The 27,201-nt window shown below is 45.7% G+C and overlaps 1 protein-coding gene and 1 long non-coding RNA gene across 13 annotated transcripts in view; one reads left to right on the top strand and one right to left on the bottom strand.

The window, feature by feature from the left end:
• LOC128336432 (uncharacterized) overlaps nucleotides 1-7,410 on the top strand; it is a 38,568-nt gene extending 31,158 nt beyond the window's left edge. The window contains exon 3 of the long non-coding RNA XR_008311970.1: nucleotides 7,290-7,410. This is a non-coding gene — a long non-coding RNA (uncharacterized LOC128336432). The remainder of the gene's footprint in view (nucleotides 1-7,289) is intronic.
• The window catches only part of RBFOX1 (RNA binding fox-1 homolog 1), a 1,664,339-nt gene that overhangs the window by 1,286,744 nt on the left and 350,394 nt on the right, over nucleotides 1-27,201 (bottom strand). The gene's annotated exons all lie outside the window — the stretch shown is intronic.

Here is a 27,201-nt window from a genome sequence, read left to right as displayed (position 1 = left end):
AGTCAGTTTAGCAAATTGGATATCACATTTTTTTAGTATTTCTTTTAATTTATCTTTGCCTCTTTGACTTATCTGCTGTTGTTTTTGCTGGTTTTTGAGAGCATCCTATCTGGTCTTCATTCCTTTACCATGACCAGAAAGAAGCGTCATAGAAACTCTCCATCGGAGTCTGTTTTGGATATGAAAGCTTTTACCCGGCCTTCTAGTCAGACTAAGCTTTGCAAGGCTTTCTCCCCACCTGCCCACACGTTTGATCATGAGAATGGCCCCCTCGTTTCTTAGGATCATATTTAAGACATCACCTCCTGCCAAGGCAAGAACAGCTCTCAGCCTCCATCCTCCACCAGCAAAAATGAATCACTAACCATTGCAGGACATATACTCTTGTATAAGATGACTGCTTTCATTTCTAGAGCCTCCACAAGAACATGGAGACAGATCTGTATTACAAAAGAACTTTACAGGTGACAGAAGGATATCAAAGACGGCTGGCATAATCTAGCCAAGCTAAGCATTTCTGAGTCCTGGGACTTCAGCCAAAGAGTTAAGCCCCCTCTCAAATCCTTCCCACTGAAATCAGTGGGGCTTAAAAGTTAGCCCCTGCTAACATGGCAAAGAAGCACCTCTTAATGTGGTGATTCTCTTCATTTAGCAGGGGGAGAGTAACTGGCCCTATCCACCCCCAGCACAGGACCTCCAGTGACTGTTGCTGGTGTCTATCTTGTGCTTCTTTTTAGACTGTGAGCCCTTTGGGGACAGGGGTCCATCTTATTTATTTGTTATTTCTCTGTGTAAACCACCCTGAGCCATTTTTGGAAGGGCGGTATAGAAATTGAAATAATAATAATAATAATAATATGCCTATATTCTGCAACGATATCTATAATAACAGCAACAACATTGATAATAAAATTCAACCATCCCAGGTTCTTGGGAAGGACTCGATGTCTGGATAAAACAAACCAGTCAATAACAGCTGCCTGTCTGTGTAAATAAATAATAATAATATGCTCAGCATTATTATTATTATTATTAATGATAATGATAATGATAATAATAGTATGCTCAGAATTTTTGGACAATCACCTTTTGGGGTGGACATTTTTGGACAATCACCTTTGGGGGGGGACATTTTTGGACAATCACCTTCTTTTCCAATCTGGTTCCTGCACAGAACCTCTCTTTGACTGGACTTTGGAAGGTAGCTCTCCTTTTGGAGATCACTTGCTTCATTATGTTCGAGCATCTGCAGAAACAGCAAAGGGAATGCTGATCCAGCTGAATTTTTCAAATTAGGAGTGCTTGCAGAATGAAAACCAAGGGGCTTTAACGCAGTGCTTGGAGAAGAAGCCCTCGCCAGACCTTTGCGATGCACTTTCACTCTCTTAGCCATTAATTAAAGCTTAGGGGATTTTGATATTTGGAATAAACCTTCCTTATTATAGGAAAGGGAGGGGGAAACCCCCCGTCAGATAATTAGCTCTTCCCCTAAATGCTTTTTGGCTCTCATTACAAACAAAGCACTATGCTAATATACCTTGTGTTGTAAATGTCTCACAATTCCTGTTAATTGAATTAAACTCAATTCTCTGCAAATAAACTCCCCGGTGCACTTAATGGGAAATAAGGAAGAGAGCGTTTCTATCTGAGAATGGGGCCATTACTACAATTGCCTAATTACAAGCATCTTCTTAAAGCATAATGGAAAATGCTATCTCATCCAGCCTTCGTAGAACGAAAGCTGTAGCAAAATCAATGATGTGGTTTTGCCCTTGAGAATTACAGACAGATACATTGGACAGAGGGCACCATTTCTGCACTGCATGGCTCAGGAGTTGAAAAGGAGTCAAGAGTCCATAAGGAGCAAAGAAAGCTGCCTTATACCAAGTCAGACCCGCGGTCCATCGAGGTCAGCATTGTGTACTCTGACTAGCAGCTCTCCAACATAGGAACAAAGGAAGCTGCAATATACTGAGTCAGACCCTTGGTCCATCTAGCTCAGGATTGTCTACCCAGACTGGCAGCAGCTTCTCCAAGGTTGCAGGCAGGAGTCTCTCTCAGCCCTCTCTTTGAGATGCTGCCAGGGAGGGAACTTGGAATCTTCTAATGCTCTTCCCAGAGTGGCCCCATCCCTTGAGGGGAATATCTTACAGTGCTCAAATGTCTCCAGAGGTGCACCTAGGTCATTTTGGAGCTAGGACCTAAAAGCCTTTTTGCAGGGGCCTCATCTGTGCTGCACAGGTAGGCTGAGCAGGCCCTGCTGCACTCGACCCTCAGCAACAGGCAATCAGGTGGGCGGGCTGTGAGCCTGCATGATTGACACACAGGCGGGTTTCTGTGGGGTGCCTGGCATTTGAAGGGGGTCCCCAGGTGGTGGAGGACCAGAATTTGGACCGGAAGTCTGGAGTGCCACTGCATGTTTCCCCTTCAAATGCAAACCAGGGTGGACCTTGCTTAGCAAAGGGGATCATTCATGCTTGCTTCCACCAGACCAGCTCTCCAATATTCTAGCACTGTGGGAATGTTTCTCTCTTTGCTCCCTCCATGATTTCCTAGATTTCTAGTCTGTCTGAAAGCCTTTGAATAAAACAATCTGTGTCCAAGCACCACCAGCTAAGAGAAACTCAGCGGCAGAAGACCGAGTGGGCCGGACTCCTGATAAGAGTAGAAATATAATTTGTACTTGAATTGATATTCAATATGAAGTGCATTCCTAAAGCCCCCCCCACTCTGGCCCATCTCTCAGTACCGTATGTGTCACGCATCGCTGTTAATGAGGGATTATTACTTTTCTCCAGCCTAAGTTACAAGAATGCTCAAGGTTAAAGCAGAGGACATGCAACTCAAATTCGTTTGCATGGTGCCATCAAGCATGAGCCCGGATGATAGATGTCATATTGCTATTACGGCACCGAGCATTTATCAATACTGTGCCACCAATTATTTTCCAGTGGTTCCCCCCGCCTGCCCCCCCCCATCATATGGCAGTTCATTTTATTTAATTTGTCAAATTGAAATACACTGGAAACAACAAAACGCAGAATGAATCCATATGGCTGGATGATTATTCTGTTAGCTAGTGTGGTGTAGCGGTTAATGGGTCAAAGTAGGACCCTGATGACCATGTTCAAATCTCCACTAAGGTATGCAGTTCTCTAGGTCCGGGATCCTCAATGTTGGGCCCCCAGATGTTATTGGACTTCAACTCCCATAATCCCCAACCAAAGGCCACTGGGGCTTGGGATTATGGGAGTTGAAGTCCACTAACATCTGGGGGCCCAACGCTGAGGATCCCTGCTCTAGGTGATCACTGTATTTCAGCCTAATCTACCTCCCAGGTTTATTGTGAGGATGTGTGGGGGGGGGAACAGGGGGTGGGGGCCACAGCTCAGGGGGAGAGTATCTGCTTTGCATGCAGAAGGTCCCAGGTTCAGTCCCTGGTAGCATCTCCAGGTAGGGCTGGGAAAGACTCCTGCCTGAAACCTTGGAGAAGCCGCTGGCAGTCTGGGTAGACAATACTGAGCTTGAGAGACCAAGGGTCTGACTCCATGTATGGCAGTTTTCTGTGAGGGGTGCTGTAGTCCAAACGACATCTGGGGAACCAAGGTTGAGGACCCCTGCTTTACAACCTTTCATGATAACTAGCTTAACACGCACAGAGCAACTGCGTGCAAGTACTTGATTGCGCCCCTCACCCCCTGCCACAGCCCCACTCCAAGAGATCTCAGAGATCTCTCCACCCTCACCTGAGCCGCACTCCTGCTCCTCCTCCTCCATCCCTTTACTCCATCCCCCTCTCCCCTCTTGGTCGTGGCTGCAGTGTTGCTGGCGTATTTGGCCAAGCTGCAGCCCCTACCCCACAGAAAGCTCTTCACCCTCACCCGAGTCCCGCTCCTGCTCCTCCCCACAGAAGCAGCATCAGCATCAGCGGTTGACTAGGCCCTTCCTCGCTGCCACCACTGCCATGCCAGCTTGTTCCCCTCAGGCCGATGACAGGCTCAGGCCCCTTCCTTGCCTGCTTGCCTGCCTCCGCCAATGGCCTCGGTAGCCCCAAACAGCAGCAGGGGTTGACTGGGCCCTTCCTTGCTGCCAATAGGCACCACCATGGCTGCTCATTCCCGGGCCCATCACTTGCCCTTCCTTCTTTCTCTCTTCCTTCTTTTTCTCTCTCCTCCACTCGCTCTTCTCCTCTTTCTACCCCTCCCTCCCTCCCTCCCCAAGTTAACAAATCTTGTTCATCTTGTTTCCTCATCTAATTCACACAGGGGCAACCTCCTTCTCCTGAAGGGGCTCTTTCTTCCCCCATGACCCTTCTCTTCGCTGACCCCTGCCCACTATCCTTTTGTATATATAGATTCTTCTCCTGTACAATCAAGAACATCTTGACCAGAAACAGTTGCATTCCAACTGACCTTAACCATCACAGGCTCCTCCTCCCTATCTGCATATGGAAACCCCACTGCCCAGTCACCATGGTGCCACAGGCTCTTCCTTCTTATCTGCATATGGAATCCCCACCACCCAATCACCATGGTGCTTTTCCTCTCACAGGCTCCTTCTGCCTATCTGCATATGGAATCCCCACTGCCCAAGCAGGTGTTTCTGCTTGCGAACTCTCGCGAGGGCTGCCACACACGAGATTAGCCACAGGTATGTCTTAGAGAATTAAATATATAGATATTTGTTTATTTATTTATTTATTTATTTATTTATTTATTTATTTATTTATTTATTTCCTACATTTCTATACTACCCCATACAAAAAAGTCCCTGGGCAGTTCACAATTGAAATTATTATTTCTTGTTTACACAGTCAGACAGATGTTATTGACTGGTTTGTCAATCCAGACATCGAGTCCTTCCCAAGGACCTGGGATGGCTGAATTTTATCATCAATACTGTTGGTTATTATAGATATCCTCAGAGAATATAGGCTGCTCCCAATAAAGTTGCTTTTTGTAATTGGCTGATGGTGATTTCTGTAGCCCCTATGGTGTTGAGGTGCTCTTCAAGTTATTTTGGAATTGCACCTAGGGTGCCAATTACCACTGGGATTATTTTGGTCTTCTTCCTCTTATTTATTTTATTATTATTATTATTATTATTAATAATAAAAATAAAGCAGCTGCCCTCTTCTGCCTGAGCAGGCTGAAAGAATCCTGGCTCCAACAGATCAGGATCAACCACACTTGTTATCAAATTATGGGTTTGTTTTTGATAGAATAAGCAAAGAAAATCTATTCAGCTGCTCAGTGTGCTTGACTGCATATTGGAAAGCTTTCCCCCCTCCCTGTACCTGTCAGACACATACTGTAAATAGATATTGATGCTTAATATGACTTTCTCAGCTCACGTAATTGCATTAGAGCGAGGGCTGATACAAGCCCCAGCAGTCAAAGCTTCTGAGTGAACCGAGCAGCACTTGTTTGAGAGGGAAAGAGGCCTTTGACAGAATTTCATTCACTTAGAGCTACTCTATTCTTCTCCCATTTATAAGATGGTAATGAGAAAGGCTCTCAGTGGAGGCAATAAAGAAAACAAGTGAGTGTTGCCTATTAGATGGCAGGCAATGGTTCCATTTCCTTAAAAGCCACGACTGGACAAACTTAGAGGGTCAGGCACAGCAGCCTTTTGGCAAAGGTGTACATCTCAAGCCTCAACACGAGGCCTTGTTTATTAATTGCACTGTGTCCAGCATGTCATTCTTTTGAGGACCGGTATCAAACAAATTAGATCCCAAATACATAATTCAAAGTGCCTGCTTGTTACATTAAAGATTTGTCGAGTTGTATATTTTGGATCTAATCTGTTTGATATTGGTACATACATAGATCCTTGTATTTTGCGACATTCTTTTAAAGGCAGCAGAAATCGTCTTAGGAGGGGTGGAAATCACCTTCAAGGGTGATGTTTGTTGTGCTTGTATCCCATTCTTCCTGAAAGGAGCCTGCAGCAGCATTTAGGAACATAGGAAGCAGCCTTCTACTGAGTCAGACCATTGGTCTATCTAGCTCAGTATTGTCTACACAGACTGGCAGAGGCTTCTCCAAGGTTGCAGGCAGGAGTCTCTCTCAGCCTGATCTTGGAGATGCTGCCAGGGAGGGAACTCTGAACCTTCTGCTCTTCCCAGAGCGGCTCCATCCCCTGAGGGGAATCTCTTAAGGTGCTCACGCTTCTAGTCTCCCATTCATATGCAACCAGAATGGACCCTGCTTAGCTAAGGGGGGCATGTCATGCTTGCTACCACAAGACCAGCTCTCCTCTCAAGGGATGCCTTGAATCCTCTCTTCATCAACCAATGCCTGCCCTTGACAGGAATGTCAAGGGAATGCCTTAAGCCCTGCCAACTGAGCAAAGAGGCACCTTTTAAAAGTGGTGATTCTCTTTATTTAGCAGGGGGAGAGTAATTGGCCCTCTCCACCCCCAGCACAGTACCCCTCCAGTGTCTGTTGCTGCTGTCTGTCTTATGTCTCTTTTTAGACTGTGAGCCCTTTGGGGACAGGGAGCCATCTTATTTATTTATTATTTCTCTATGTAAACTGCTTTGGAAACTTTTGTTGAAAAGTGGTATATTAATTCGGGAGGAATGCCGACCCTCGACAGGACTGCCCTCCACACACAGCCCTTGGGACACATTGGGAAATGACTGCCCGTGAGACACAGCCTAGCCAGGAAAATGGCTAAGATTGTGGCATGGAGATGTATCAGAACCTAGGAGCATAAGCCTAGAGATCCAAGCACCCATTTATATATTCTTACTACATCCTCTCTTAAGTTCTCCCTGGGCTGCTTCGAGCCTTTGCAGTTAATCAGCCTGCATCAGGTAACCAGGATGCATTCCCAGTTAGTGTATTTATATACATATTTTAAAAAACACCTCCCAGCAACCCATTCAGCAGTTCTTCAGCACCTTGCTCTTCTATCAATTATGTGGCATTTTGTTGCTCTGATAGCAATGCTTTCATTTAGGGGCTGTCAGCCCTTTGCTTGATTTATTTCCGCCTCTGCCTTCTCGGCTCCCTTGATCTGGATTCTCGCATTCAGCTTGCATAATCTTTTAGCAAAGAAACAGCCTTCACACAGAAGAATGGGAATAAACCACCCCCAGTTACAAAGAGAAAGAGGGTTTTTTTCCCCCATTCAGTACGGATGGCCTGTGTCTATTTTCTCTTATGCTGGAAAACATAAGGTATCACTTTCCCATAGCCAGCTTGAGGAGACCCCTCTCAGAAGGGTCCATGATGGAGAATCCTGAAGTCAACTAATGAGATCTTCTTTTAACTGTCTAGTGGATTTCAAACTTCCTATCATGTTGTGGACCCAAGGAGGGATCCAGGAGTGATATAGCTTTTCAACAGCTCTGAGAGAAAAGGGTCAGGACCTTGGATGACAACAGGCAGCAATGCACAGTAACTTATTTTTTTCTTTGCTTATTACATTTTATGTAAGCTGTTTTGATAACTTTTGTTGAAAAGCAGCATATATGTAGGTATTAGTAGTCATGGAGGTAATTCACACAGTCAAAAACTGTGTTCCACCCAGGTTTGGGAGCTGTGTGTCCTCCTAATTTTCAGTTGTATGGAATCAAGGTAGGAGGAAAACCTGGGTCAAAGTGATTGTGTGAAAGGAAGGTAGGAGGAAAACCTGGGTAGCTTTTCCTCCTATCTTGCTTCCACACAATCACTTCTACCCAAGTTTCACTCTGTGTAGAAGTGATTCACTTCATAGTATTTCTCAGACTAGGAGATGCCAGAGATTTATTTATTTATCTATCATATTTATATACTGTCTGTTGAACGTTTTAAACATTTTTTTAAAATGTGCTAACAGAATTTTTTAAAATAACAAAACAATTTTACAAACTGAAAATTGTTAGACAGTTCACAATTAATTAAAAGCCCAAGAAATGCATCTTGGGTTTTTTTAAAAAGCAACTAGAGATCTATATGCTCTTATTTTGACATTGAACCTGGAACCTTCTGACTGCAAAGCAGATGTTCTTCCACTGAGCTACAGTCCTTTGTCTGGTTGGAGGGGGGATCTTTCGGGGTAATGATTGAGGCGGTTCAAAATTGAGCTGGTTCACACTCGAACCAGTTTGGTTCGAGGGCTCGATCTCAGACTGAACTGGGTCCAGGTTGGTCCGAGGTCGGACTGAACCTCTCAGGCCGGTGATGACCATGGGTGATGACCATGGTTATAACTGGTTTTTAAAAAGATCGACTTGCCATCACCGAGGGCTCACCACCCTTGAACTGGGTCAGAACAGGTGCTAATTCGAGTTGAGCTGAGCTGGGGATGGAAGGATGAAAAACTGAACGTGCCTGGTCTGGTTCGAATCTGGTTTGGAATTGAACCAAACTGGGCAAATTAGTTTTGTGGACATTCCTAGTAACAATCAAGCAGTCATCAGACTCCCCAACTCTCTGCTTCTCAACTCCCTGGTTTTCCCACCAGTTCACTGGCTGCCAGCTCAGACACACCAATGATCAGTGCCCATTTCCCCAAGAATATACAGAGGGTTCCGAAACAGATGATCAGCCCTTGTGATGCTGAGCGCCAAGGAGAGCCAAGAAATATTCCTTTCATCAACTGTGACAACTGACGTCACCAAGAAAATGTCCCATGACAATGGGTAACAAATTGCTATGAAGCAAAAGGTTTTTTTATTTAAAAAAAAAAAAACAGACCAAGCTAAATAATGGCTACAAATCTGGGAAGAGGGGAAGACAGATCAACATCCACACACATTTTTACAACTGACTTTTGAGAATAATGAGGCCATTTGAGATGCTGGCCTTATCAGGAGGAGAAATCTGGCAAGATGGCGACAAATGATTACAGAAAAACAAAAAGAAAATGAGGGCATCCACATGACCACAAGCGGGTGGGCTTGAGGGGGGGAGGCAGGAGCCTATCTGCCTCCCCCAAGATGACCATAGTCCAATCAGGGCCCTGCCGCTCATGCACCCAGCAAGCAATGCAGCAGTGAGCCCAGCGGCAATTGTCGGTGGGGCAACCCAGGTATCCCACAATGCACTGCACAAATACAATGAATAGGACTTTAAAGGCCAAGCTGAAGACAGATCATTCTGGAGAGAATCAATCTATGTGGTCTCTAAGAGTCGACACCAACTTGATGACAATCAATCAGGCAGGAAGTCTGCTCTGGTGACCAGGCAAAGATAGATCAGTTTCCTACCAGGCTTATAGCCTGTCCAATCTAGAGGCTTCATACTGTCTACAGATCACAGGGGTGTGGATATGGATATACACCCAATTAAATACTGTGCCTGAAGATGGTTCTGATGCTCATGCACACGCAGTCCATAGCAATTCATTAGGTTAAATCCCAGCATGAGTCCACAGAGTCTCAAGAATCCCTGGCACCAAGGAGACGTATTTTAATAGGAAACTAAAGTGCAAATCACTGGAACCTCCTGTAAGGCCTCTGGAGTCTGGTTCAACCACTCGACAAATTCCCTTAGCCTGAACTGCACGTCACCTTTCTTGCAATTACTAATAAGATGCACAGTTGTGTAAAATCCTATAATGAGGGCTTTAATTGGCTATACCCAGGCAATATATACATTGTCCACATCTATACATTCCTGTACTAGACAGTCAGATTCCTGCACAATATGGCCAGTAAACCAGGGCTCAATTGTATAGGGAAATAGAATGACTGCTAAGAAGTCTTGGCCTGAAGCAAAGAGAGTTTAGTTTTTACTTGATTTAGGTTACTTTAAAAAAAAAAAAAGTGCAGTTCTTACACTGAGCTATACTCTAGGTCTCTCTTTGACTTTCCAGAGAGCTTGGGGGGTGGAGAGGCTGAATGCAGGCCAGACCCCCTTGCTGTACCTTTGCACCACAGACCTGAGGCCCTGTCCATTGAGACAGAGCCACAGAGCAAGTGTAGTGGTTAGAGGGTTGGACTAGGACTGAGGAGACCTGAGTTCAAATTTTACTTACTGGGTGACCCTGGGCCAGTCATGTATCTCTCAGCCTAACCTACCTCACAGAGTTGAAGTACACTGCTCTGGGCTCCTCAGAGGGAGAGCGGGATATAAATGTAAAAATTAAATAACATAAACCAATAAAAACTGAGTCAGAAGCATCAGCATTGGAAGACAAAGAAAGGCATGCAGGTGAACCACTGCCCCCACTGTGCCCAGAGGATACTCCCTTGCCTCCATCTTCTGACTCTGAGGACTCCCTGGAACCACAACCAACAGCAGAAGAATCACCACCCCACTGCAGAAGCTTGCATCGAAGGAACATGGCATGGCTGCTTTAAATGACTTCAGCCTCTAGAAGAGGTGAGAGGAGCCTGAAGTAGGGATCCTAGAGCAGGCCTATTTAAGAGCTCAATGCTGAATGAGCTGTTACTGAAGGAACTTTGTTTAAAAAGCAAACCAACCCACAAACTACAAAGTGTTTCCTTCCTGCCTACTACTGAACTTTTGCCTTGCTTCCTGGGTTCCTGACCTTCCACTTGTCTGACTTCACCTTTTCCTCCCACTGTCTATCGTCTCTGCCTTCTGACTTGATGCTTGTCTGAACACACTTCTCACCTGCCTCGATTGGATAACCTACTGGTGCTGACCTTCACATGTGTGACCTCAGCCCATGGATCTCCTACAGATTGCTCTCTGGTTTACGACCCTTGGCTTGATTACCTTGATTTGATGAAGCAAAACCACAAAAAGCCCAATTTGGATTCAACAGCTGCAATGGAAAAAGGGAACCCAATAATATAATACTAACATTCAGTTTAATAAAACTATGGCCACATTCACACGCCCAGTGGACCCGCGGTTCCACTCCTCCGCTCTCCCGTACGAATTTGGACATAATGGAGAGCACCTTCTCTGTATTCGGACATACACAAATTCCAACCGTAGGCCCCTTCATTTCCTGTTTTGTGTTACGTGTGAATGCGGCCTATATGTCATACATATATGCCATAGTTTTATTAAGTTGAACATCAATATTATATTACTGGGATCTTGATTAGATGAACCCATGCCAATTCTGACCGGCTCACCGGTATGTATCAAACATGACAGCCAGGGAGGAAAATTCCCAACCCTAGTCATTTCTCCAGTGGATGAATGGCCAACTCAGTTCCAGCAGAGGATGGGCCAGATGGCAGTTTTCCCTGCCCCTCCATCTTTGAGGGTTAATTTAAACCACTTGCAGAATCTAGCTTTTATTGTTGCAGAATCTGAGTTCATTAAGTACAACATTGTGGGTGGGTGGGGTTTTTTTGGTGTTTTTTTTTTAACACACAAGACTAAAGCCTAGATTTAACCAAAGGCAAAACTTGAATTGCACGACAGAAATTGAATACCGCTAGCATACTGAAATAGCCACCTGCAGGGACTGCCTTTTACAATATAAGGATCAAAAACGCTGTGAAAAGTTGACAGGAAGCAACAAGGAGAGAAAAGCAGAAAAATAATTTGGCATAGAAGCTACCCGTTAGAGGGTGGATAGCAGGTATGCCAATGGGATGCAGGTGGGACCTATTCAATTCATGCAAAAACAGCCAAGCTAGCCCATAATAGGCCTGCAGGCTCTAGGCAGACAGCTGTTTATTTTCCTGCTGGAGAGATCCCTCTTCTCTGGAATCACAGTGGAGCTAGTCAAATTCTCACCCATCTGCTTGGATGCCCTGGGCTTCTCAGATAAGGTTGGTCCCCTCCTTGGGGCCTTGGAAACCAGCAAGAAGACAATGCAGAACCTGCAAAAATGCTGCCTGCTTTCTCAGTCTTTTTACAGGAAAAGACATCCTCGACAACGGATCAGCCAAAATAGTCCTGTACTCTTGAGGGAACTTGCTAGCGGAGTCGTTGCATGCTAGCAGAATAAGAGTGGAGCAGAAAATCACAGAGGCAGTGGGAAAAGCTGGTTTCTGTTAAGATGCTTATGACATCTGCCTCTTCTACATTCCTTCCTGGATTTTGGGAAAGTCGCCCTAGACTGTCATTGCCATGACCCATTGGATTCTCCCAGAACAAGGAAGGTTATCAATGCTTCCTTTGGGGAGCAAAGCTTTGCCTCAGTAGAAGGTCTTCTTGGTCTTGTGTGATGTGTTCTGCAATCTTTTGTCTGCTTGGCTTCAATCAATCAACCAACCAACCAAATCTCACCAATAAGATTGTGGCAGAGTGAAGAAATCATCACAGGTACATAGGAAGCTGCCACATACCAAGTCAGACTACTGGTTTATCTAGCTCAGTATTGTCTACAAAGACTGGCAGCGGCTTCTCCACAGCTTTAGGCAGAAGTCTCTCTCAGCCCTATCTGCAGATGCCAGGGAGGGAACTTGGAACCTTCTGCTTGCAAGCATGCAGAGGCTCTTTCCAAAGCATCCCCATCCCCTCAGGGGGAATATCTTGCGGTGCTCACTCATGTAGTTTCCCATTCAAATGCAAACCAGGGTGGGTCTTGCTTAGCAAAGGGGGTAATTCATGCTTGCTACCACCAGACCAGCTCTCCTCCTCCAACCAGCTCTAAGTTTCCAATTCTATGATTCCTGAATGAACTTTCCCCCGAAAATAAGAAAAAGTAATTGTCTGGTGCAGAGGTTTATATATTTATTACAAAATCCCAACAGGGAGTCTGTTAATCTCTAGGGCAAAGGAAGCCATGAAAGCCAAATAAAAGGAAGAAATTGCTGCTGTGAAGCAAGAACAGGTAGAGGGACCCAACGATGCCAAACACAAATGAAGCAACGTAAATATTCAACAAGGTGAGTATTATTATTCTTTCAGTGGCCGTGAAGATGTTGCTTTTGCAGCAAATGCTGCAGTTAGAGAGCATTCAGCTTAGTCTGAGTTACAGTCACAGCCATCCGGGTTTATTCGCCATAGTCTGTGTCACTTAGGTCAGTTATGGGAGAATCACACCACAGAAGAGGGGTATTAGACAGGGATGTGCACGAACCAAAAAATGTGGTTCGATTCAAACCTCCCTTCTGCGGAGGCCAGAATCAAACCACTGCCAAGTCAGCAGCTTGATAAAGGATGGGAGGAGCCTGCTTGGGGCTGTGCCAAGGAAGGTGAGCGGTCGTGAGAGGCGGCAGCAGCCACCGTGCCATCCAGGTAAGGACCTTATTCCCTTTCTTACTGCCCTTGAATCGCTGCCCTTTATCATGCAGAATCTGTTCGCCCGGTTCAGTCCGTGATCGAACCTCCGAACCAGCCCCGGTTCGAGGTGAACCGGTTTGGCACAAACCGTGCATGCACATCCCTATATGGAACTTGACACAGCAATGAATTGTTAAGCATCCTTAAAAAGAACATGCCATTGACTCAGTGCCACCGCTACCCTATCCTTCTCTCCTATCCACTGATTACCAATACATGCCTGTCACCATCAGCCCTCTGCTTTTGTGTCACCAGGCTGAATGTGTCTGCTGGAGCCTCTCTGCATTGATACCATGTGTTTGGCAAACACAATGCAATCCTGCCTGGCCAAGTCTCCCTCCCACTGGGGTGAATTCAAGTTGCTAGCAAATTACCTCTGAGATCAGCTCTTGGGAGCCATAGTGCTTCTCATTCCAGCCTGATCCTCGAATCAATCGCCCTGGCGGGAGACCCATGGAGACCAACACAATCAAAGAGGTTTCCTGCTGGCACCAGCAAGTTAGAGCTCACAGCATTTACAGTATTAATAGCCTGGAGTTCACACCAGTTAGGTCAGGAAAAAAAAAAAAAGATCAAATCACGATTTAAGAGTATTTGATCCTGCTCGTATGATCACATGGGCTTTGCATACATTCTTACAATGGCTGACGTTTAATTGATATTAAAGGACAAGAAACTTGATAAAGCCATCCTGTTGAGTGCAAGTAGGGCAAAAGTGGCCTTTTATTTCCAGCTCTGTTGCCAATGCATGTTCAAGACACTTCTTCACAAATGGGGATATCTTATTTTCATAATGTTGTAGGCATAAGGATTATACTGTTATTATACAGTAATTATAATTATATTAATTATACGGTAAATTGCCCTGGGATTATTTTAATGAAAGGGGGTGTATAAATTAAACAATTAAAAACAATAAATAAAATCAGGAGGCTTTGGGAGTGATGGGGGGGCAGTTCAAGGCCCATGAGCCTTCTGTGACATAGGGACCAGAGCTCATCTCATCCCCAGTAGGGATACGAAGACACTTGAGTTAATTTGGGGTCACTCAGATTAGGCCAAACAAGATTTTTCCTGACTTGCATGTGTCTTATTTGCATTATCCTGACTTGCGTGTTGGGGATAGAACGCATCTTAATCCAAGCCAATCTGATCTGAATCTGGGAGAGCTTGCCCATCAGAAATTCTGCACTGGCTATGTCTATATGGTGATGCAACATTTATCCTTCCTGCAAACTCTGTGCCCCTTCCCATTAGAGGTATTCACCCTTTATGCCCCCTCATCCATGGCATCCCTGATTCCTTGTTTGCTTCCCTCAGCTGCTATGCTCCCAGCCACCTTCACAGAGAAATAGGAAGCTGCCTTCTACTGAGTCAGACTCTTGGTCCATCTGGCTCAGTATTGTCTTCACAGACTGGCAGCGGCTTCTCCAAGGTTGCAGACAGGAATCTCTCTCAGCACTATCTTGGAGATGCTGCCAGGGAGGGAACTTGGAACTTTCTGCATGCAAGAATGCGGGTGTTCTTGATAATGTACTAAAATGAATGAGAGGGAATGCCCACTGAAAAGCCCTGGTTCCTTCCAAATGGCCATGAAATGCATTGAATTTCTAAATGGCCAATGGCCATTTGGAAATTCCATGCATCCCTTTGGAAGGAGGAATATAGGAAACTGCCTTCTACTGAGTGAGAATTCTGCCTTCTACTGAATGCAGGCAGGATTCTCTCTCAGCCCTATCTGGAGATTCTGGATAGGGAAGCTGGAACCTTCTTCATGAAAGCATGAAGATGCTCTCCCCAGAGTAGCCACATCCCCTAAGGGGAATCTCTTACAGTGCTCATCTATAGTCCTCCATTCAAATGCAAACCAGGGTGGACCCTGCTTAGTAAAGAGGACAAAGATAGTGGGGAAATGCTTGACTAACAAGCAGAAGGTTGCCAGTTCAAATCCCCACTGGTACTATATCAGGCAGCAGCGATATAGGGAGATTCTGAAAGGCATCATGTCATACTGCTCGGGAGGAGGCAATGGTCAACCCCTCCTGTATTCTACCAAAGAAAAACACAGGGCTCTGTGGGTACCAGGAGTCGAAATCGACCTGATGACTCACTTTACCTTACCATAAGACCAACTCTCCCTTCCAACGAATGGCTCTTAAATCTGCTATGTCCTATAGGACACCTGTATCTAGACAGCAGGAGCTCAAATCAGCCTGGTCTCCTTCACAACTATTGTACTCCTTTTCAATAGTTGCAAACCCAAGTTTGAAACCCCTACTATAAGGCATTGTTCTATACAGAGTAGCCCTGGAGAAGATAAACAACTTCGTGTTTCCATGCAACAAATTTCAAACCTACCAGCCTTAGCAAGATTTTACACCTTTGAAACCCGAGAACCAATTATTTGAATAATTTACTTCCCACCTTATCCTATTACATAAATACTTGCGATTGAAACGCATTCCAAGTAAAAGCAGCACAATATTCTCAGTGAATGTTAATTTGCATTTTCAACTAAACACAGTTCAAATGTGTCACATTCCTTTTCAGGGATTCTCTAGCAAGTGACAGCAACCATCCATGGGAAAAAGAAGAAGTGAATGTTCAAATAACTACCGTCAGATATCTATGGAAAGCAACATCTGAATTTGTAATTACGAGACAAGCAACACCTGGAGCCTGATTCTGTGGGCTGTGTTTCTCAATTAACAATATCTAATCAGAGCATTTCACATTTTAAGATATTGAGAAGTCTCAACTGCTTTGACATAAGCAGCGGATGAAAGCGTTGCACCACGGAGCCATTCAGTAAATAATTTTGAATAATTAAATCATGGGGCAAAGTCATAGTGTCTCCAGACATTTGCAGCCTCAGTATTTGAATGCCTTTAAAAAAACAGAGTGATGAGTGTTTTGCTCATCCAGGATGAATTGCGAGGCATTAAGCACAAACACATACAGAAAAAGCATGTTGAAAATACAGATAGAAATAAGTTGCCTGAAGATCAAGAGCACACGTTAGGTGGGGAGAAGCTATTGGAACAAGCCCAGGGCGCATCCTGCCCCCAATGGCTTTCCATCTGGCATGGTGCATAGCCTCTGATCTCAAGGACACCCCCGCAAAACACACACACAAACACACACATATACGCACACACTTATGCACTGGCATTATGCAGCACTATTGGGGATCTTTTTGATGGTGTTTATCAGCTGAGGTTGGGTTTGGAGCTGTATTTTCTTGTATTTGAGCTATTTATAGTATTGATATGAATCACCTTGAGGCTGTTCATGGTGAAAGGAGGAATAAATAAGTATAATCTTCAGCCGCTTTAAGGACAAAGGTGCAGTTCTGGTGCCCAGAGGTCCCACTAGTCTGGGGTGGGCAAACTTGGCTACATCATCCCACTACAACTCCCATCAAATCCCACAACTTACTGTGGCTGGAGAAATCAGGAGTTGTAGTTTGAGAACAGCTGAACAGCCACATTTCCCCATGTCTGCACTAGTCCAAAGGGTCCCCTAGTCCAGCATGATGTTTTTCTAGATTCAGATGCCTCCAGGAATCGCAGAAGCGGGACATGAAAACCAAAGTCTGTTCCAGGCTCCAGAGGGCCCTTGGGAAGTTGTCCTCAATGGGACCCCTCCAACCGGGTGGGTCATAGGAACATAGGAAGCTGCCATATACTGAGTCAGACCATAGGTCCATCTAGCTCGGTATTGTCTACACAGACTGGCAGCGACTTCTCCAAGGTTGCAGGCAGGAATCTCTCTCAGCCCTATCTTGGAGATGCCAGGGAAGGAACTTGGAGACTAGATGCTCTTCTCAGAGCAGCTCCATCCCCTAAGGGGGAATCTCTTCCAGTGCTCACACTTCTAGTCTCCCTTTCATATGCAACCAGGGTGGATCCTGCTTAGCTGAAGGGGACAAGTCATGCTTGCTACCACAAGACCAGCTCTCTTCCCAAGCAAGTCACTCTGCGAACCCCAGGGAAAAACTATGTGCACAGAGATGGTCTCAGGAGTCAGCAGTGGGCCCTCCAGAGGGTCATGTCACAGGTTTGCAGCAGCTGCCCAACAATAAGGCTGTTCACACGATCATAATGCCAGTGGAGGGTTGGAAGGAAGGCAGGAACATTCTTACCTCCCCACCCCACCCCCAGACGATCCTGGAGATGCTTTTGGCCATGCAACTCAAGCAGCCATGTGGTGCCAGGAATTATTATTATGTAATTATTATTTTATCCATGTACCACGCAAGGAGAACTTTTACCTGGGTAATAGCCTGGGGCAAAACCCACCAGGATTGGCCCCGATTCTGGTGCTTCACACAAGCAGCCCTACCCTGGTAAAGCTCCGCAAGCCCAGGTAGGGCTGCTTATGTAAACAGCCTTAGTGTCTAACCATGACCTCAGTCCCCAGCAGTTGGTATTCAGTATTATGCTGCCTGTCAACATGGAGGTTCCGTGTTCAAGCTAATAGCCATAGGAACCTAGGAAGCTGCCTTATACCAAGTCAGACCACAGGTCCATTTAGCTCAGTACTGTCCACCCAGACTGGCAGCAGCTTCTCCAAGGTTGCAGGCAGGAGTCTTTCTCAGCCTGATCTTGGAGATGCTGCCAGGGAGGGAACTTGGGACCTAGATGCTCTTCCCAGAGTGGCTCCTTCCCCTGAGGGGAATCTCTCACAGTGCTCACAGTTCTAGTCTCCCTTTCATATGCAACCAGGGTGGATCCTGCTTAGCTAAGGGGACAAGTCAGGCTTGCTACCACAAGACCAGCTCTCTTTCCATAGGGCTCTCAAGTAAATTCCAGTCAAGACATCTGGGAGTGAAGGAGGCAGGAGAGATGCTAAGAGATCTTGTCAACAATTAGATCTACTCTCCTACTACTCTGTTTTGACTTAGGAACATAGGAAGCTGCCATATACTGAGTCAGACCATTGGTCCATCTAGCTCATTTTTGTCTACACTGACTGGCAGCGCCTCCTCCAAGGTTGGAGACAGGAGTTTGTCTCATCCCTATCTTGGAGATGCTGCCAGGGAGGGGACTTGGAACCTTTTGCATGCAGGCAGGCAGGTGCTCTTCTCAAACCAGCCTCATCCCCTAAGGGAGATATCTTACAGGGTCTCTACATTGAGTCTCCCATTCAAATGCAAACCATGGCAGGCCCTGTTTAGCAAAGGGGACAATTCATGCTTGCTACCACAAGACCAGCTCTCCTCCCTGCTACCACAAGACCATTGTTGGACCAATAACTAGGCAGGTTTTAAACATCACAGCCTATTTTGGCCTCTTCTTTTGTCAAGTTTCTGTGATTTGGGGAAGAACTGGAAAAACACAAGCCCCCCCCCGAAATATCAATCTATTCTATGCTTCCCAGGAGGTGATTCCAGAAAGCTACGGTGCCACCACCAAAAAGTCTTGGCTCGAGCACCTAGGAAGAGGAACTCCTTCATAGCTACCATCCAAAGCAAGGGCAGCCCAAGCTGCTTGAGGTGAGGCACAAAATCCCAGTTTTCTCACGCTCCTGGTAAGGGTTGGATCCCTTTCAGAACCAACCCTTGAAAGCTCTGGAAGTTCATGAGAAACAGGGAATCTTGCCAGAAGCTGCCTCTATCCTCTTTGGGCTTCTTCCGCAAGAAGTGTGAGCATTCCTTGCCAAGTTTACAAGCATCAGATAGGTCCCAAAGAGTTGCTCTGATGGCAACAGTGGGGAGCTTCTTGCCACCCCTAAAATTGGCCACCTGAGGCAGCCACCTCACCTTGCCTCAGGAAAGGGCCCTGCCTTGATCCAAGGCAGAACCTCCCTATATAGCCATCCTCAGTAAATTGAAAGACCTATTGCGCAGTACCTAGGCATGCAACAATAATGCATGTCCCAACAACTGCAGACAAATCTGTGCAATTTGCCCTCCCTCATCCAAGGAATGATGGATCACTCAGAAAGTTCAGAATTCTTCTTCTTCTTTTTCCTCGTCAGAAGTTCAGCCGTAGCTGTCAATCAGTGAAGCTTCAAGAGCGGTGTTATGCAGCTTAGCACTCTATAAATAAGATCTAGCCTTTTCTCTCTCTCTCTGAATAAGAAATTGCTATCTGTAAAAAGATGCATCTCAGCCTGCTTGTTTAACTGTCTGATCCACTTAATAGCTCTGGGAGGTGGTGGAGGCCAAGAGAAAGGGGCAAGGTGTTACACAGGATGATTTCTAAGTCAGACAAGCAATGATTTGGAAGGCCAGAAGGAAAATGATTTTCGTACCTTCTTATAATAAAATTCTTTTTAAAAAACAACAACAACAACAAAAACCCAGCCATGGCAGCCCAGATTTCATCTTCTGTTAGCATGTGACGATAGCAGATCAGGACATTTAGAAATGCAGCAACACAATGACATGATTCGCGATGGTTGGAATAGGGTTTCTGAAAGGTCCCGTTTTCCTGCCATCACACAATTATTTAGAGCTTGTCAGCTGAGCTGGCTAAAATTAGAATGTCCCTCATAGAGGCTTCTCAAGGGATTGAGTAATAAGTTACAGTGCCTGCCATCTAAGGTCATTGGCTGAAATGCCACCCATGCCTGGGTTTCAAGAGGAGGGGGAATCAATTATCGTCCCCAGCACTTGGGTCGTCTGTCTAAATGATTTGGAACAATTGTCAGAGCCGTTATACAAATGATGCAGATTGCAGGGGGAGAATTCCGAGCTCCTGGTGAGAATCTCTGGCTCACGTGGGAAGAGAAAGGCAAAGAGGTTGTGCTCACAACCAAAATTACTGGTTCTGGGGTGGGCTGAGGGAAGGTGGCAGCTGACCGGCCTTCCTCCACACAATTACCACCTCTTTGGGGCTCCATTGGCTGTGCGCCCACAGAACCAGCACGGCGGTGGATGTCCAAAGTGGATCGGGAAGAGGAAATCCTCCTCCATCCCACAATGCACCATGCAAGCAGCAGAGAGGCAGGAGAGCTGGTCTGGTGGTAGCAAGCATGAATGGTCCCCTTTTATAAGCAGGCTCCACCCTGGTTTACATTTGAATGGGAGACTACATGCGTGAGCAGTGTCAGATATTCCCCTTAGGGGATGGGGCTGCCCTGGGAAGAGCACCTGCCTGCTTGCATGCAGAAGGCTCCAAGTTCCCTCCCTGGCAGCATCTCCAAGAAAGGGCTGAGAGAGATTCCTGCCTGAAACCTTGAATAGCTGCTGCCAGTCAGTGTAGACAATATTGAGCTGGATGGACCAAGGGTTTGACTGAGCAAAAAAGCATCTTCCTGTGTTCCTAAGCCAAACAAGCTTAACCATGTTATTTATTCTAAAGAATACTGTATGCCACTCTGAACTTTTCGGGAAGAGTGGGATATAAATGTAACAAACAAATAAGCAATTAAAATGACAAAATGTTCTGGATAAACATAGGATGTGGCACCAACATTTTAAAAAAGTGAATGCCAGGGGTGTTAAACTGTTCTAAATGTTTTAATTGTTAATGGTTTTATGCTGATTTTAAATTGTTCTGTAAGGATTGTTTTTAAAGGACTGATTTGTGGGTTTCATTTTTGTTGTGTACTGCCCAGAGCCAAAAATGAAATGAAATGAAATGAATAAAAGTGTGGATACCTGCAGGCATGCATGCCAAGGTTCTTCCTGAGGATAAACATCAAAGGAAGGCAAAAGAGCTTCTGTAAGATGACTGAAATTTCTTATTGCTGCAACATCACTAGCGTAGGTGCTGAAATTTTGCGCAAAGAGAACTTGGAAGAAAATTCCAGGATTCTTCCCTGTGCTGCCTGAACAGCACCATGGGTTTGGTAGGCATACCAGTAGCAAGACAGGTTAATATTGTGAGACCTTATTAACTCTAGAAGAATAACTTAGTCTATGTCATTAGATGAACCAGAAGCATGCTGATCATTTAAGCAGAGGACCAACAAGAGGAAGTACTTTTTCACACAGTGCATCATTAATCTATGGAATGCGGTGATGGCCACCAGCTTGGATGTCTTGAAAAGGGGCTTAGACAGATTCATGGCACACAGGTCTATCAAAGGCTACTAGCTGGTGTCTGTGCTCAGAGACATGATGCCTCTCAATCCCAGTTGCAGGGGAGCAAGAGCAGGAGAGAGGGCATGCACATACCTCTTGTCTGTGGACTCTCCAGAGGTATCTGGTGGGCCACTGTATGAAACAGGATGCTGGACTAGATGGGTCTTCTTGGGCCTGATCCACCAGGGCTGTTCTTATGTTCTTATGTTAGAGAGCGGCTAATGCAGTCTGTTTAGAGTTAGTGTACTGGGATCAGCTTAGCAAGGCTGTCAGAGAGCCAATAAAGCAAAGGTTCTTTCTTTGTGTGGGCTTCTCAGCTTTTCCCTGCCAGTCCTAAAAGGGCCCTCTCTGGGAAGGAGGGGAAGAGGCCTGCAATCCACACTTAAACCCAGCTGAAGACAATGGTCTTTTTACCTGATGTCCAAGTATCTTGGACATCAGCAAAAGATAATGTCCAAATATCACCAATTGGAATAAACAAATTCTGAGGAAATAGCAGCTACAGAATGTGAGTTATTCTTTGCATGTTAGACAATAAAAGCCATGCAACCCTCTAGGATATTATCCCGTTTGAGTAAATTGCATGAAATCATCTGATGTTCAGAACACTCCCCAGGTGATACGTCTGAGAATTTTCCAACATACATCTGAGAAGGATAAAATATATATAAATAAATAAATACATAAATTCTGAATTTGAACAGAAATTTCAAAATTTCTGGTGCCTTCTAGAAATTTTCAAAGCAGTGTTCATAAGGCAACAGAAATGGATCAGGGGTTTTCTGTTCCCCACATGGAAAACTCCCATGCAGTAATTCACAATCATGAAAAAGGCAAGGCAGCTGTAGACAGAAAAGGAAAAGCAGGGAATTAAAGGCCATGGTTCTGCAAAATACATCAGCAGATCTGGTCAGGATCACTGACTCCGTTTCAGCCACTGTAAATTTCAGAAACCAGAGAAGGCTCTTCTGCCCTCCCCTTCTTGATATTCAGGAGTGAGCATTGTTCTCCTCCTGCTCCCACTCCAATAACTATTTGGAGTTCCAGAATTATTTCTGCATCTCTTAGCCGCAGACACTTCAACTCTGAGTGTAACAGTCTAATCCCTTCTCTGCCCTGGGGGAAGGACAGCATGACTCATATTTCAGAGCATGGTCTTAGTCCTGAGTCCTGGAATTTTCTTTCATCAACTTTTTTTGAGGGGGGTCCATTCAACTGACAGTTATTTATATGAATGGCAGCCATGGATGCTACAAATTATAGGACATTTGGGACATTTCCAACCCTGATTGATTGATTGAGTGCCTTCAAGTCAGTGTTGACTTTTAGCAACCACGAAGATAGATTCTCTCCAGGATGATCAATTTGGCCTTTAAGCTCTCTCAGTGGTGCATTCATTGCTGTCATGATCGACCCCATCCACCTTGATGTGGGTCATCCTCTTCTTCTCTTTCCTTCAACTTTCCCCAGCATTATGGACTTCTTAAGGGAGCTGAGTCTTCGCATAATGTGTCCCAAGTATAATAGTTTGAGCCTGGTCCTCTGTGCCTCGAGTGAAAATTCTGGATTGAATTGTTCTAGGATCCATTGGTTTGTTTTCCTGGCAGTCCATGTTCTCCTCAAAAGTCTTCTCCAGCACCAAAGTTCAAAAGCATCCATACTTTTTCTAACTTGTTTCTTCGAAGTCCAGCTTTTGCATCCATAGAGTGTCACAGGAAAAACCATGGTCTGAATAATTCTAATCTTTGAAGGTGTAGACATGTCACGGCATCTGAATATTTCTTGACTGCGAACCCTACACTTGCATATTTTTAGGGGAAATGGTGAAATGTCAGATAAATGAAGGGATATAGAGCAAAAGGATGCACTTTGGTCTGGCAGAACCAAACTGTCAGCCAGAGCACTTGGCACAGCAACATAAATACAGAAAATGAAATCACCTGGATATGGTCTGGTCTAATCCAGATTTTTTGGGGTTTTTTTTACTATATCTTGTACAAGCAGTACATGATATGTTAAAATTGTTCTTGGACTGTAGCACTTTGGAATTCAAGCAGGGGTGTTATACATTTTCATGCAGGAGAGGAGAGCTGGTCTTGTGGTAGCAAGCATGACTTGTCCCCATAGCTAAGCAGGGTCTGCCGTGGTTGCATATGAATGGGAGACTTGATGTGTGAGCACTGCAAGATATTCCCTTCAGGGGATGAAGCCGCTCTGGGAAGAGCAGAAGGTTTCAAGTTCCCTCCCTGGCTTCTCCAAGATAGGGCTGAGAGAGATTCCTGCCTGCAACCTTGGAGTAGCTGCTGCCAGTCTGTGAAGACAGCACTGAGCTAGATGGACCAATGGTCTGACTCAGTATATGGCAGCTTCCTCTGTTCCTTCCTATGTTCCCATATGATTTCCTCCCATGCTCCACAAACTGACTCTGCCTCATCAAAGTAGCTTATGGCTTTTCCCTGACCTGAGAGGGCTATAAAAGTCAACCACAGCTTGGGGCCGCCATCAGCTTTAACGGTGATGGGAGGCACAGATTTGATTCACGGCCTGCCTCTCCACCCACCAGCTTACTAAATTCCCCATAGGCCCCAGTCCTGGGCATTCATGCCTCCTTCTTCTCGCCCTGCTAGCTCTCCAGCCCAACTATGGCTCCAGCTCATGACCCTGAAATACAATGTTTTACACCATGACGCAGCTGATGCAAACCCACAGGAAACGTCTATCCAGCAGAGACTCATCCTAATCAGCCCGGGGGGTGGGGGCAAGGAGGCAGTTTTTGTGTGCCTCCTCTCTCTCTTGCCCTGCCCGAGATCCGTGCTGCCTGCCGGCTGGCCATTCATCAGGTAGTGCACAGCTCTACCTGATGAATGGTCAGCCTGCAGGCAGCATGGGGGAGAGAGAGGATCCACCCAAGCGAATGCCAGGAAGCAGAGGCAGCTGTGCCTCCTTTGCACCCCTACCTCACCCCAGCCCATCAGGACGAGCAGCTGAGGAGTTATCCCAAAAGCTGTTTTGCCGCTGGCAATCTTTAGAACCCTTTCCTGTCACTCCAAGTTCAGAAGAAAAGAGGTGAGCCATTGGTGAAATGCGCCGCCCCGAGTAAAACGCAGTTCAGAGAGCTGTGATGGAAGCTGTTGACATCGAGGTGGCCCTTGCTGCATATCAGCAATGTTTCGTCTTTCCCTCCCCATCGCCCGGCTCTCGAACGCTCGCCGGCTTTGATCTGAACGTGCATGCAAGACAAATCCAAGCTGCCGCCTCCAAATGTCTTGGCTTTAGGGAATCAATTAAAAACACCTCTTTACAGATCCCTTTGAACTGTTATGACTGTTTTGTTGTTAATATCAACTACAATACTCAGCACTAATATGACACGCAGAAGAGAATAGAGACACAGGATGCATACAAGGCCACGTGAAAAGGCAAGAGGAGATGATTTCGCAGCCCAAAGCAAATCGCCCCCAAAGCCACTGTGTAAATAAGTTGTGCTCTGGCCACCCACACATCGCATCTCTCTTCAAAAACAATTATTTTGTCCTTCCTTAACTCCACTTTGACAGCTCGGTTTCTCATGGCATGTAATAGGTTTTTGCTTCTCTTTGCCCTTGATAGAGGAAAAGTTACTCAGACTCCAGCAGCAGGGGTAATTTAAAGACTCCACAGCACACAGCAGCTGGAAAAAAGTGTTGTACATATATTGTTTGGGCAAACTCTCTCAGCCATGTTTCTTGTACCTTTCAGATTAAGGGCAAGACCCCGGCGGCGTTAAACATGTGTCCACAGGGCATTGCCTATATTACACGGGGTAAGTGTATATCAACGAGAAACTGCAGCCAGTTTTGGCAGGTGTGTCTGTCTGCCTCCCTATGGCATCATCATCAGTATGGATGACATTTTAGAGAATGTAAGAGAACAGGTCTCTGCCCTGAGGAGCTTGCAGTTCAAAATCCAGCATAAGAGAGAGAGAACAGTGGAAGAGGAGAGAGATGGAGGCAGGGTTAAACAGAAAACAATAGGCTCAGTCACATGATTGTAATTAGCGTAGAGTTAACTTGTCCTACCCAATTTCAGGAGCTGGTCATGCTCCTTTTTGTGATCATGTGCGAAGGAAACAGCAAGGCTGGAGTGGGAGGAAGTGATCATCTAGGAGAGGGGAGTTGGGTTGGGTGGTGTTTCCTCCTACCTTGGAAAATGCTTGTACCAGAAAGTTCCAAGTTCCCTCCCTGGCATCTCCAAGATAGGGTTGAGAGAGACTCCTGCCTGCAACCTTGGAGAAGCCGCTGCCAGTCTGCAAAGACAACACAGAGCTAGTTGGACCAAGGGTCAGACTAAGTATATGGCAACTTCCTATGTTTCTATGATTTCCGTTGAATGTACTCAATGTGAGTTCCAGTGTGGTGTGGATCTAAGGAGTTTCGCATTCTGTTCCAAGCCAAGCTAGAATCCCTTCCAAGACAGGAATCCGAGAGTGCGCCAGACCTTGGATAACTCTGAGTGCCAGAATCAGAACCTTGGCCAGCGCCGATCAGATCAACAACAGCTGGGATATGCCACACAGCTTCTTGCAGCAGAGTGCTGGTGCTTATAGCTGCTGCCCAGCCAGGGCAAATGAGCCCCACCACATATCTAGGAAATGGTGTTTCTCAAAGGGGCTTTGCCTGATCTCTTAAGTGCTGGCTTCAGCAATGCTGGAGGCCGGGGGCTCTGCTGAGACTCGTAGGAGGTCCTCAGGGGACCCCGTCTTAAGTCAAATATCATGATGGTAGTGCTGACTTGGTTACCCATGTTTTCCTGGTGTAGGCGGATCCATTGCTACAGGGTCACCTGAATTCTGGATCTCCCCACCACCACCACCCACCTGGTCTCATCCCCAGGAAGGGTCCTGCATCTGGGGTCATGACATTTTGCCCAATGCTTTACAGACACTGTTGGTAATGAGTTAGAGATTTGAAGGTAGGAAGAGACAGCTGAGAGTCGCGTTCCTTCCAGACACTTCTTACCTAACACTTTATATATAGATAAACACAAACCCAGTGTAAATGGCAGGGACGAGTTAAAGGAGAACGTGAAGTATATTGGCTACTAAGGAGTGTGTAATGTAGGAACACAGACATCGAGCTGGATGACCTTGGTTGCCTTCATCTCTTCTCTCCAGCCCGCTCCATCTTTTTACCTCATTTGTTGATTGGAATTACTGCCAGAGTGTGTGTAATTAAAGTTGTAACAATATACGCAGGTGATCCACAGAAGATGCAGGAAAACAACACTGAGGCTGGTGTTTGATGTGGAAACATGTGTTTGTTTGTTTTACTATGCTTTTAACAATATTTTTAACAAGGTATTGTCATCTGTTTTTATGTAATAAATTTGAAGGTCTCAAAGGAGTACTGAAGTCATGGCCTAAAATTGGAATCGCACCTACATTTAATCTGGAGCAGAAGATCTAAAGAATTGCAAGGAAAGGGGGAAATCACGAAGACGAGCATAACTTCTCAGGTTATTCTGGGCATCTCCAAGATTTTCACTGGCAATGGTCAAAGCAGGGAGGGAAAGATGAATCCACCAGCCCCTCCAGCACTCCTGATCTTAGCCAAATCATGCCCTGTTAGGCCTCTAAAAGTAGCAGCTAATAGGTCCATCACAAAGGGGAGGAGAGCTGGTTTTGCAGCAGAGAGCATGAATTGCCCCTTTGCTAAGCAGGGTTCACCTTGGTTTGCATTTGAATGGGTGACTACATGTGAGGGATCTCTGCTGTAAGTTCTTCCACATAGGGGATGGGGTTGCAGCTCAGTGGTAGAGGATCCGCTTTGCATGTAGAAGTTTCCAAGTTCCCTCCCTGGTAGCATCTGGGAGAGACTCCCGCCTGAAACCTGGGAGAGCCGCTGCCAGTCAGTGTAGACAATACTGAGTTTAATGGACCAAGGGTCTGACTCGGTATCAGGCAGTTTCCTATTTCCCAGTGGTGCTCCCCCCACACACCCTGTAATGCAAGCACTAACTTTACAGGACTGCAAC

The sequence above is a fragment of the Hemicordylus capensis genome, chromosome 13, assembly GCF_027244095.1.
Source record: "Hemicordylus capensis ecotype Gifberg chromosome 13, rHemCap1.1.pri, whole genome shotgun sequence".
Lineage (NCBI taxonomy): Eukaryota > Metazoa > Chordata > Lepidosauria > Squamata > Cordylidae > Hemicordylus > Hemicordylus capensis.
This window is presented reverse-complemented; position numbering and strand designations above follow the sequence as displayed.